The sequence below is a fragment of the Tenrec ecaudatus genome, chromosome 3 (genome assembly GCF_050624435.1).
Source record: "Tenrec ecaudatus isolate mTenEca1 chromosome 3, mTenEca1.hap1, whole genome shotgun sequence".
Taxonomy (NCBI): domain Eukaryota; kingdom Metazoa; phylum Chordata; class Mammalia; order Afrosoricida; family Tenrecidae; genus Tenrec; species Tenrec ecaudatus.
Genome location: NC_134532.1, coordinates 37059136 through 37068134, shown reverse-complemented (window position 1 = coordinate 37068134; position 8999 = coordinate 37059136). Strand labels below are relative to the sequence as shown.

The 8999-nt window shown below is 43.4% G+C and overlaps 1 non-coding gene across 1 annotated transcript; it reads left to right on the top strand.

The window, feature by feature from the left end:
* Positions 1-364: 364 nt before the first annotated feature.
* On the top strand, positions 365-555 carry LOC142443888 (U2 spliceosomal RNA). Its single transcript, XR_012783614.1, has one exon. It is a non-coding gene; the product is annotated as a U2 spliceosomal RNA (small nuclear RNA).
* Positions 556-8999: the final 8444 nt, after the last annotated feature.

The window sequence follows — 8999 nt, the reverse complement described above, 5'->3', positions numbered from 1 at the left end:
TTTGAAACAAACCATGTTCCATACAATAATGCACTAAAAATTGTGAAATACCTGCTGTCCTTACCAGGAACTAATGCTGTGACTGAATGTGTTTTTTCTGTTAAATAAAGTGTGTACATCAGAAAAATCACAATTAAGTGTTGAGACTTTGAAAGCAATTTCATGTGTGACATAATTTTACAAATTCTTGGGATAAATTTCATGACCTTTTAAACAACGACAGCAATCTACTCAAAAACTTCAATCAAATGAGAAATATGTCCATGAAAAAATACTATACATAATTTTAATGTGTTATATTTGTAAATTGTACTTATGTTGAAATTTGAAAATATATATTACAATACTGTTTTTGCATTCTATGATCGCTTCTCGGCCTTTTGGCTAAGATCAAGTGTAGTATCTGTTCTTATCAGTTTAATATCTGATACGTTCTCTATCCGAGGACAATATATTAAATGGATTTTTGGAGCAGGGAGTTGGAATAGGAGCTTGCTCCGTCCCCTCCACGCATCGACCTGGTATTGCAGTGCTTCCAGGAACGGTGCACCAAAAAAAAAAGAAAGAAAGAAAGAAAATTTTTGTTGCTCCATATAGACCAAATTTTTATTCAAGAACCCAAGAACCTCCCCCACACCCCACCGACCTTCCCCATCGGTCACTTTATCAATTATGCTGGAAACTGAGAGCAGTATAGTAAAAGCTTAGACAAATAGACATAAGTTAAGAAGCAGACTAAGACTTGAGACAAGAGAAAAGAGGGAATAAACTGTTGTTGCTGGTTTTTAAATTGCAATATGCTTTCTTCCAGAGTTGATAAGGAACACATTCCCATGGCAGAGAAATTCATTCTATCTCAGTGTCCAATAGAAATTGTCCTCTGTCAAAAGTCTTTTAAGTCCTTTTTTTCTGTGGTTGCCTGATGATCACTGACTACTTTTCATTGTGAGTCCAAATTCTGCTTTTTCACTTGCTGTTTCAATAGCAATGATAAACAATCCTGGCCACACTAAAGATTGGGAAGGTAAAAATCTTGTGGATCATTGACTATCAAGGACAGACCAATGTACATAAGGTATTGAATGGGACATTAGATGAATTCAGATAAAGAAAAGACAACCCATGTGATTATAGTTGAAACAATGAAATAGATCAGAAACCTCCTCAGCTAATTTAATGAGGTGTTCTTTCTCTCTGAATTGCTAATTTCAATCACTCAGTGATGTGTTCTATTGTCACTAAGACAAGGTCCATTTTTATCAGGTGTGTGCTCACTTTATTACCTCTGTCTACTTAGAACTGTTCTTAAAGGAAAGCCTTAGCCCATTCAATTTTTTTTGTTTTAATATGATGTACTTTACCTGAATTGCTAATTAACAAAAGTCTAAGAAGTTGGGAAGCAAGCCCTCCACCCACCACTTTTCTGTCAGGTTGTCTTTCTCTCCAGGCTTGTGTGTTATTGTGATTCAAATGCAAGGTGCTTCAAATGCAAGCCGGGTCACCCAGAGTGAAGAGCTTTTAGCAGAACTTCCAGACTAAGAAGATACTAAGAAGGGAATGGTTGCCACTCCAGGCTTTGAGCTTCACTTCCAGGCCCCTCCCTCCAGGAGGCCCTCATTACCTCCAGACCCCGCCCCTTGGGAAACACCCCACCCCTACCCAGGTGACACAATTTCCTGCAGAACTCACTTCCTCTGACTGAGAAGGTGCAGCCTGAGCGTCCCCCAAGAGTAAGTGAGTCTCTGTTTCTATGCTCAACCCAGGCTCTGAGTCCCCTACAGACCCTGCATCCCCAGCTGTGCCCCGATCCCCACGGATATTACTATTCCTGCATCCTGTCTGCCTGCGTTCCAGGTCGCCACGACCCCCTGGCATATTTCCAGTTAAATCTTTTCTGAGCTGGTTACAAGCCTCTTTGCCTTAGGTCTTGGGAATATGCCGGTCCCCTTTTCCTGCCCAGAGCCCCTCATTCACCCTCACATCTCACACCAGAAAGGCCTGATTGAGGGTGGGTTCTTGCCTGGGGCTCGTTCCCTCCTTGTCAATCTTCAGGCAGGAGGGCAGTGGACCCCAGCGTGGCCTTTACTGCAAGGAGAGGCCAGCCTTGCAGCCATCAGGCCACTCCCCTGATGACCGAGGTCTGTATTAGAGCTTAACTTCTCAGCACCTTGCTTTGCAAAAGGGCACAGTAGCAGTGACAGCCCCAGATCCCCGGATAGATTTAGTCCTCACATAGGTTGCAGAACCCCACACAGAGGAAGCTTCCATGGAGTGCTTTCTGTCTAGGAAGCAAGGTTGTAGGTAACATGGCCCTCAGGCAGAGGGCTTTGGAGTGTGAATTACCTTCATCTCTCTCCAGGCAGCTGGGGAGGGCGGTCTTGCTTATAAGCTTACAAGCCTGTGTGTCCTTGATGGAGGTAACCAAACGAGACTGTACAGGGGTCTCAGAGGCCCTGGACCAATATTAAAGAAGTGTCTGTCATTGTGATGTATTGATTGGCCACCAATCATGCTTTTATGACCATTTCCTTTGCCCCTCCCCTCCCCCACACCCTCTTTAGCTGACATCTCAATTGTGAACCTGGGAAGCCATTTCCACTTGTAGGTGGCTTCCCTCACCCAGATGATGTGTTTGTGTCTTTGTGCTGCCTGTATCTCTTAAGAGTTAACAAGTGTTCCCTTTAAACTACACTGAAAATGGGTCTCCAGAACAGATCTGTCCTGTGTGTGCCTCCTCACTCATTTCTGCCACCAGAAACTAGCTTGTGCTCTGTTACAAACTGCAAAAGGGACTCCAATCTCAAACATAATTTAAGGAGAACATTTATTAAGTCATAATAGAGACAAAGAATACAAAGACACAAACAGAAGTCACCCGGATGAAGGAGATCATTAGTGGAAGTCAAGGTGTTTTACATGAACCGGACAAGAACAACTCAGTCTCTGGTAAGAAGCTAAACAGTTTATTTAAGGGGGACCGAAAAGAGAAAAAACCTGTGCAAGGACAAGCTCCCTGAAGAGAGGGAGAATGGCTGGTCTCCATCGCTCACGGACTTGGGTTTTTATAGGGGGGGGTAAACAATGGGGCCTTTTCAGCTGTGCAAATATGCAAGAACAGAAGCAGACTTTGCAGTTAGCATTGACATTTTAAAATCGTTTTTTTTTTTTCCTTTGAGATAAATGTGTGGCCTTATCTTGCAGTTGCTATTTTCTGGCAAATGTTTGCTTGACCTTAACCTCAGGGGAATTTCCATAGCTTGACACAAAATGGAGACTGCTACGAGATGGTTCCACTTAGGCTAACTATCACATTCCTCCCTGTGGTTATTCCACCTGTGAATCTTCCAGGTGCAAGCGTTCATAGGGCTGTGGAAAGGGTTCACTCTGGCCTACCCGGTCATATGATTTACTTGGTACCAACAACTTGACAGATTGCACTCGGTCTTGTACAAACTGCACTAATTTATTGATGATTAGCGGGCCACAAGTTAGTCCTATTAAAAGCAAAAGCAGAGGGCCTACTAGGCTGGAGGTTAGGGTGGTGAGTCATGGAAACCAGCTAAACATTTGCTGTCTTGGCTTTTTCTGTTTTCTTCTCGCTTGCTTAATCTTTTTCTGACTAAAGCTAAGGTATTTTGAGTATTCCTGAATGCTTGGCATAAAAGCAGCAAGTTTCACCCATAGCCATACAAAGGCCGCCTTGCTTAAGAAATAAAATGTTTAATCCTCGCCTGTTTTGTCATACTACTTTAGCAAGGGAATTGAGGGATTTTTCTAGATAACTGAAAGACTTCTTCAAATCCAGTAAATCATTATCGGTTCGCTGACTTAAAATTTTATAATTTTCATTTCCTTGTATAAAGGCCACCATTCCTACTGATGCTGACCCAGTTACACCTAGTCCCACAAATAAAGGAACCAAAATGGGGGCTCTTTTGACTCTGGAATAAGTGTTAAAATGCTGCCACCCAGCTTCCCCTGAATACAGAAATACTTGGGGTAAAATATGAACCAATATACAAAGTCCTTTGTGGTTAGAGGTGAGTAAGGTTGTAGAGAACAGGCAGGGAGTGATTCCAGTAGAACAAGCAAACCACATTCCTGGTGGGGCTTCTAACGGAAGGGGTTCCTTGGAACTGGGTATAACAAACACTGGCACAATACTGACTGTACCGTTGGGGTTTCCAGCTGGTTTGGTAACAGTGTCCTTTCCCTTGTCAGTCTTCCAGAGTTAAGGTGGACCTTTCGCCAGCTTCCTTCCACCTGCACACACTACTGTTATTTTTATCATTGGACAGTGTGATGTTGGCTACTGAGGAGGTATCGTTAGATCCAATTCCTACAAAGTAGGGTGGTGCTGGGTTACGACATAGCCAAACATCCCTGGTGAAGTTTGGGTTAGTAGCATTTATAAAAGCCAAAAAAGCGTTCTAGGGTTTTTACTTCTACTAACACAGAGGGAGAATGGCTGGTCTCCATCGCTTCCAGACTTGGGTTTTTATAGGGTGGGGTAAACAATGGGGGCTTTTTAGCTGTGCAAGCAAGCAAGCAAGAACAGAAGCAGACTTTGCAGTTAGCCTTGACATTTTGAAACGTCGTTTTTCCTTTGAGATAGATGTGTGGCCTTATCTTTCAGCTGCTTTTTCTGGCAAATGTTTGCTTGACCTTAACCTCAGGGGCATTTCCATAGCTTGACACAAAATGGAGACTGCTACAAGGTGGTTCCACTCAGGCTATTACACTTTGTCTTTCCCTCCAAATGAATGCGCAAGGCCATGCAAATAAGGTATACGAAACTAGAACAAGTGGGACACACACACACACACACACACACACACACACACACACACACCACCTTTACGGCCATGCGAATAAGGTGTATGAAACTACAAGTGGGACACACACACACCAGCCCCACCTTTACGGCCATGCGAATAAGGTGTATGAAACTAGAACAATCTAAGCATGGCGCCCTCCACCAAGTCTGTGCAGGGCAGGGCCGGAAGTGCGTGTCACCAGCGTCTGGCGTGTATTTTGGCCTTTGGCGGCCGCCTTAGTCACACACACCATCCCTGGACACTCGGAGCTGCAGCGGGAGTTTGAGGAGGGTCCTGAGCACCGCCAGGGCGGTGGAGCCTTTGGGAAGTAAGTGTAAGTTGTCGGGACGACGGTGAGAGAGGAGAACAAGTGTGTTTCTGTCTCTGAAACAGGGCGAGCGACGCGCCGACGTGCGGCGTCAGGACCCGGGCTCCTGAGGGCGAGGCTGGGCAGAGGAGCTCGGTGGGCAGCAGGCGAGAGCCATGCTTTCTGGGGTCCGACGGGGAGAGCACCCACCGCAATCGCCTGGCTGTCCTGCCCGTCAGGGCCAGAGGGCTTTGCACCTCTCCCTGAATGACAGAATTCACTGGATGGACAACCGTTTATAATTGTATTAGAGCTTCTTAAATTCTGAGCGCTCCAATTTGCAAAAAGTGGTGGCCTCAGTGGTTACAGATTGGGATGCTAACTGCAAGGTCAGCAGTTCAGAATTACGAGCCACATCTGGACAGAAAAGCAGGGTTTCTACTCTTGTCAAGAGTTACAGTCTCAGGAACCCACCCGGGGCAGTTCCAACTGCTCCTAAAAGGTCGCTATAATTGGAATCCACTAAATGGCAGTGAATTGGGTTTTAGGTTTCTATTGCTGATGACAGTGATAACAGTGTCCATTTGCTGCGCCCCACTTTGATTAAGCCGCCATTAAATTCTCTCTGATCATTAACGAAGTATATAGATCATCCCTCCCACTGGGAAAATGCATTAGAAAGTAGATCGTCTGAACTCTGCAGCCAGCCCTCTTTGCGGGCCTGCCTCGGTGTATGCCTGATGGAGGTCACCTTACTGAAGACAGAACAAGGGACATTGTCGTGACTGTTGCCTTGACTGGCTTTGTATGAAAGCCCTGGACCAGTCTTGTAAGTCCTTCTATTGAATGAGGTGCATGTCCTACTCATGGTCCCTTTCCTGCTTCTGAAGTCCCACCTGTACCTGTGATGTATTGATCTGCCACCAGTCATGATCTGTGACATGCCTTTTGTTCTATGCCCTGTTATCCAGGGTCCAGGCTGTGAATCCTCAGGTGTTATTTTGACCTCGTGCTAATGGTCTCCCTTATCCATATGGTGTGTGTCTCTTGTTGTCTCTTAAAGTTCAATAAATGTTCTCCTTAAATTATATTTGGCATAGGGGTAACTTTTGTACCCTAATACACAATTTGGATCCTAAATGACTCAAGATACAGTTCTACTTTGGGACAGCATCTTGACAGCCATACCTGTAGCTAAAGTGCGGCCCTGCAGCCCCTTGACTTCTGTCCTGAATGGGCAAGTGTTACAAAGGTCTTTTAGTTCTGCAGATAAGTGCCCACTCTGTCCCGCAGCCTCACAGACCTCTGTGTACGTTGGCAGATCTGGTTCCCCAGATAAATACTCAGATGTACACCACTTCACGTATTAACCTCCTGCCCAGAGGCACTCAGCTCTCTTGTTCCGTGGCCTGGGAATTGCACTGCTCTGTTTCAGTCTCTTGGTTCTGCAGCCACCATGTCTCTGTTGCTGCTTCTCCCCTTCACTTCCTCTCTTGTGTCACAGCTGCCTGTCTGCTGGACTGAAGAGTTTCAGTGCAAGGATCTGAGTTTCAAAGGCCGCTACTCCTGGTTCTTTCTCTTTTTTCGATGGTAGTGAGATCCCAATTTCTGTCTGAGAAATTTCTCAGTTAAACCTAACAGACGTCCAATGTGACTCATTTCCAGGTTGGGTTTTCAGGCAGCTTACTTGCATAGCCCCAAGTCTCAAGGGTACCAATCTATTGTTTGGCAATTTTCACAATTCTCTTAAACCAAAAAAACCAAACTCACTGCCATCAAGTTAACACTGACTCATGGCGAGCCTGTATGACAGGGTACAACTGCCCCATGTGGGTTTCCAAGACTGTCACTCTTTAATGGACTAGAAAGCCATGTCACTCGTGAAAGAAGAAATCCCCATCTTTCATTCTAGGAGAAATTGGTGGTTTCCAACTGCTGACCTTGCTATTAGAAGCCCAACAGTAACCACTATGCCACCAGATCTCCTTTTCCTCATTCACATTGTTGGATGACACACCCACCTAAACATTTGGAAGGAGTTAAGGGACCATCGCTAGAAAGACGTACAGGTCAACTAACTGCATTGGGTTACTGCAAATAATACTACAATTAAAATGTCATTTGTCTTGGAGTTCAAAAGTGCACTCACTATGGGGGGATATTTACTTCTTCATTCTTATATACATACATGTATATAGATTTTAAACTAATAGATGATGTATAAGTGTTTAATTTGGAGCCCTGGTTTTGACATGTGTTAAGTGTTGGATTGCTAACCTCAAGGTTAGAGGTACAAACTCATCAGCTGCCTGCCGTGGCTTTCTCGTCTCAGAAAGTATAGAACAGTTCTCCTCTGTCCTATCGGTGCTTATATGTGTAACTCTCCTTGATGGTGACTTTGAAAGTGTTTCTAAAGTGATTGTACAATTTACAGCTCCTGTAGAAAAATAGCATTCCGTTTATAATAGTTCTTTATATAGCCCATTTCAAACTTTCCAGATGCTTTAATTAACACCATCATCATAAAGGTTCATTGATTTGTCATTCTCCTTGACAGTCCCACAGTAAGGAATTGATAGTCCATGTGCTTTGAGGTAGCGGTCCAGGTTTATTGTTTCTTCTTTTTGACATGTGTATTTGGTTGTCCAATCTCTATTTATTATAAAGTCATCTTTTACTCATAGGTCTGAAAATTATGAGTTTTAGCTTTTATTGCTCATGGTGTTAACATGTTTTCCGTCACTCAGTAGGAGACCGTAAACAGTATTGGGGACTGTGTTAAGAAGACGGACAGGAACACTTACAGCATCTGGACCTAAACTACTCACATTGTATCCTCCCATCAGCCTGCAGGAGGAAGAAGTGCCTGGTTTGGGTATTATTATTTCTGGGATGTCCTCCTGAGAGACTGAAATTCGTGAGCATCATTGGAGCTGATACAGATAAGACAAACATAGAACATCCCAGTTCCTGGCAATGTTACAAGGACCAAAGAAAATGACCAAGGCTCAGGTAATTCTGATGCGTTTTATCCTTTTCTGTATTTCCTACTGGAAGTGCAGAACCTGTATAATAACTGATTCGGTTCCTTGGAAAGTGGAAATTTGAAATAGTAGAAGTTAGAGATGAACTTTGACTCTGACTTCAACATTGGGATGGAGAAGATTAGGAATATGTTGATCACAGGAATAACACTAAACTACTGACATTGAACATAATACATCACTACGGATTCTTTGGGTGATATGAGCTTTCAACTGATAATTCATTATTCTGTGGGCAATCCATGAGAATCATTCAAATTTAACACTATGCTTTGTTTTTAAGGAGAAATAAGATCACTTCTTTAGGAAAGTCCATTATTCCATGGGTTTTTTGTCTGAGTAAGTTTCTTTAATGTTTCTTTCTGAAGGTGGTATTAAATAGTCTCCCAAACTGCAGCATTCTCATTAATGCATCTGAATGGGCCTTGTAGCAATACTAATTTAAAAATGGGTGTCAGCTTTTCACCTCCTCTAATTCTAGATGTAGGAGAGAGAATCAACTATCAGCTTCAGCCCTGATTCATGTGAACTTAAACATACATGTACTCTCCAATGGTTTTCCAGTTCTAACAGCAGTTATCTTTACCACAGTTATCTCCTTCTCAGTTCATTAATTTTTTGCAGTGGCCACATATAAATTACAGTCCAGTCATAGGTACAAGTTTTATTAAGTAACAAAATGTAACTTGCTATCAGAATCAATAGGATAGACATTGGGATTCATATTAAGGAAACATGTAGGCAGATGTGCTCCTCTTCAGAGCAGGCCTGTTCTTTCTGCCCCTCTCAGCCATTGTGCCTTCTCAATATAGGCTCATTTCTTAGTTCCAT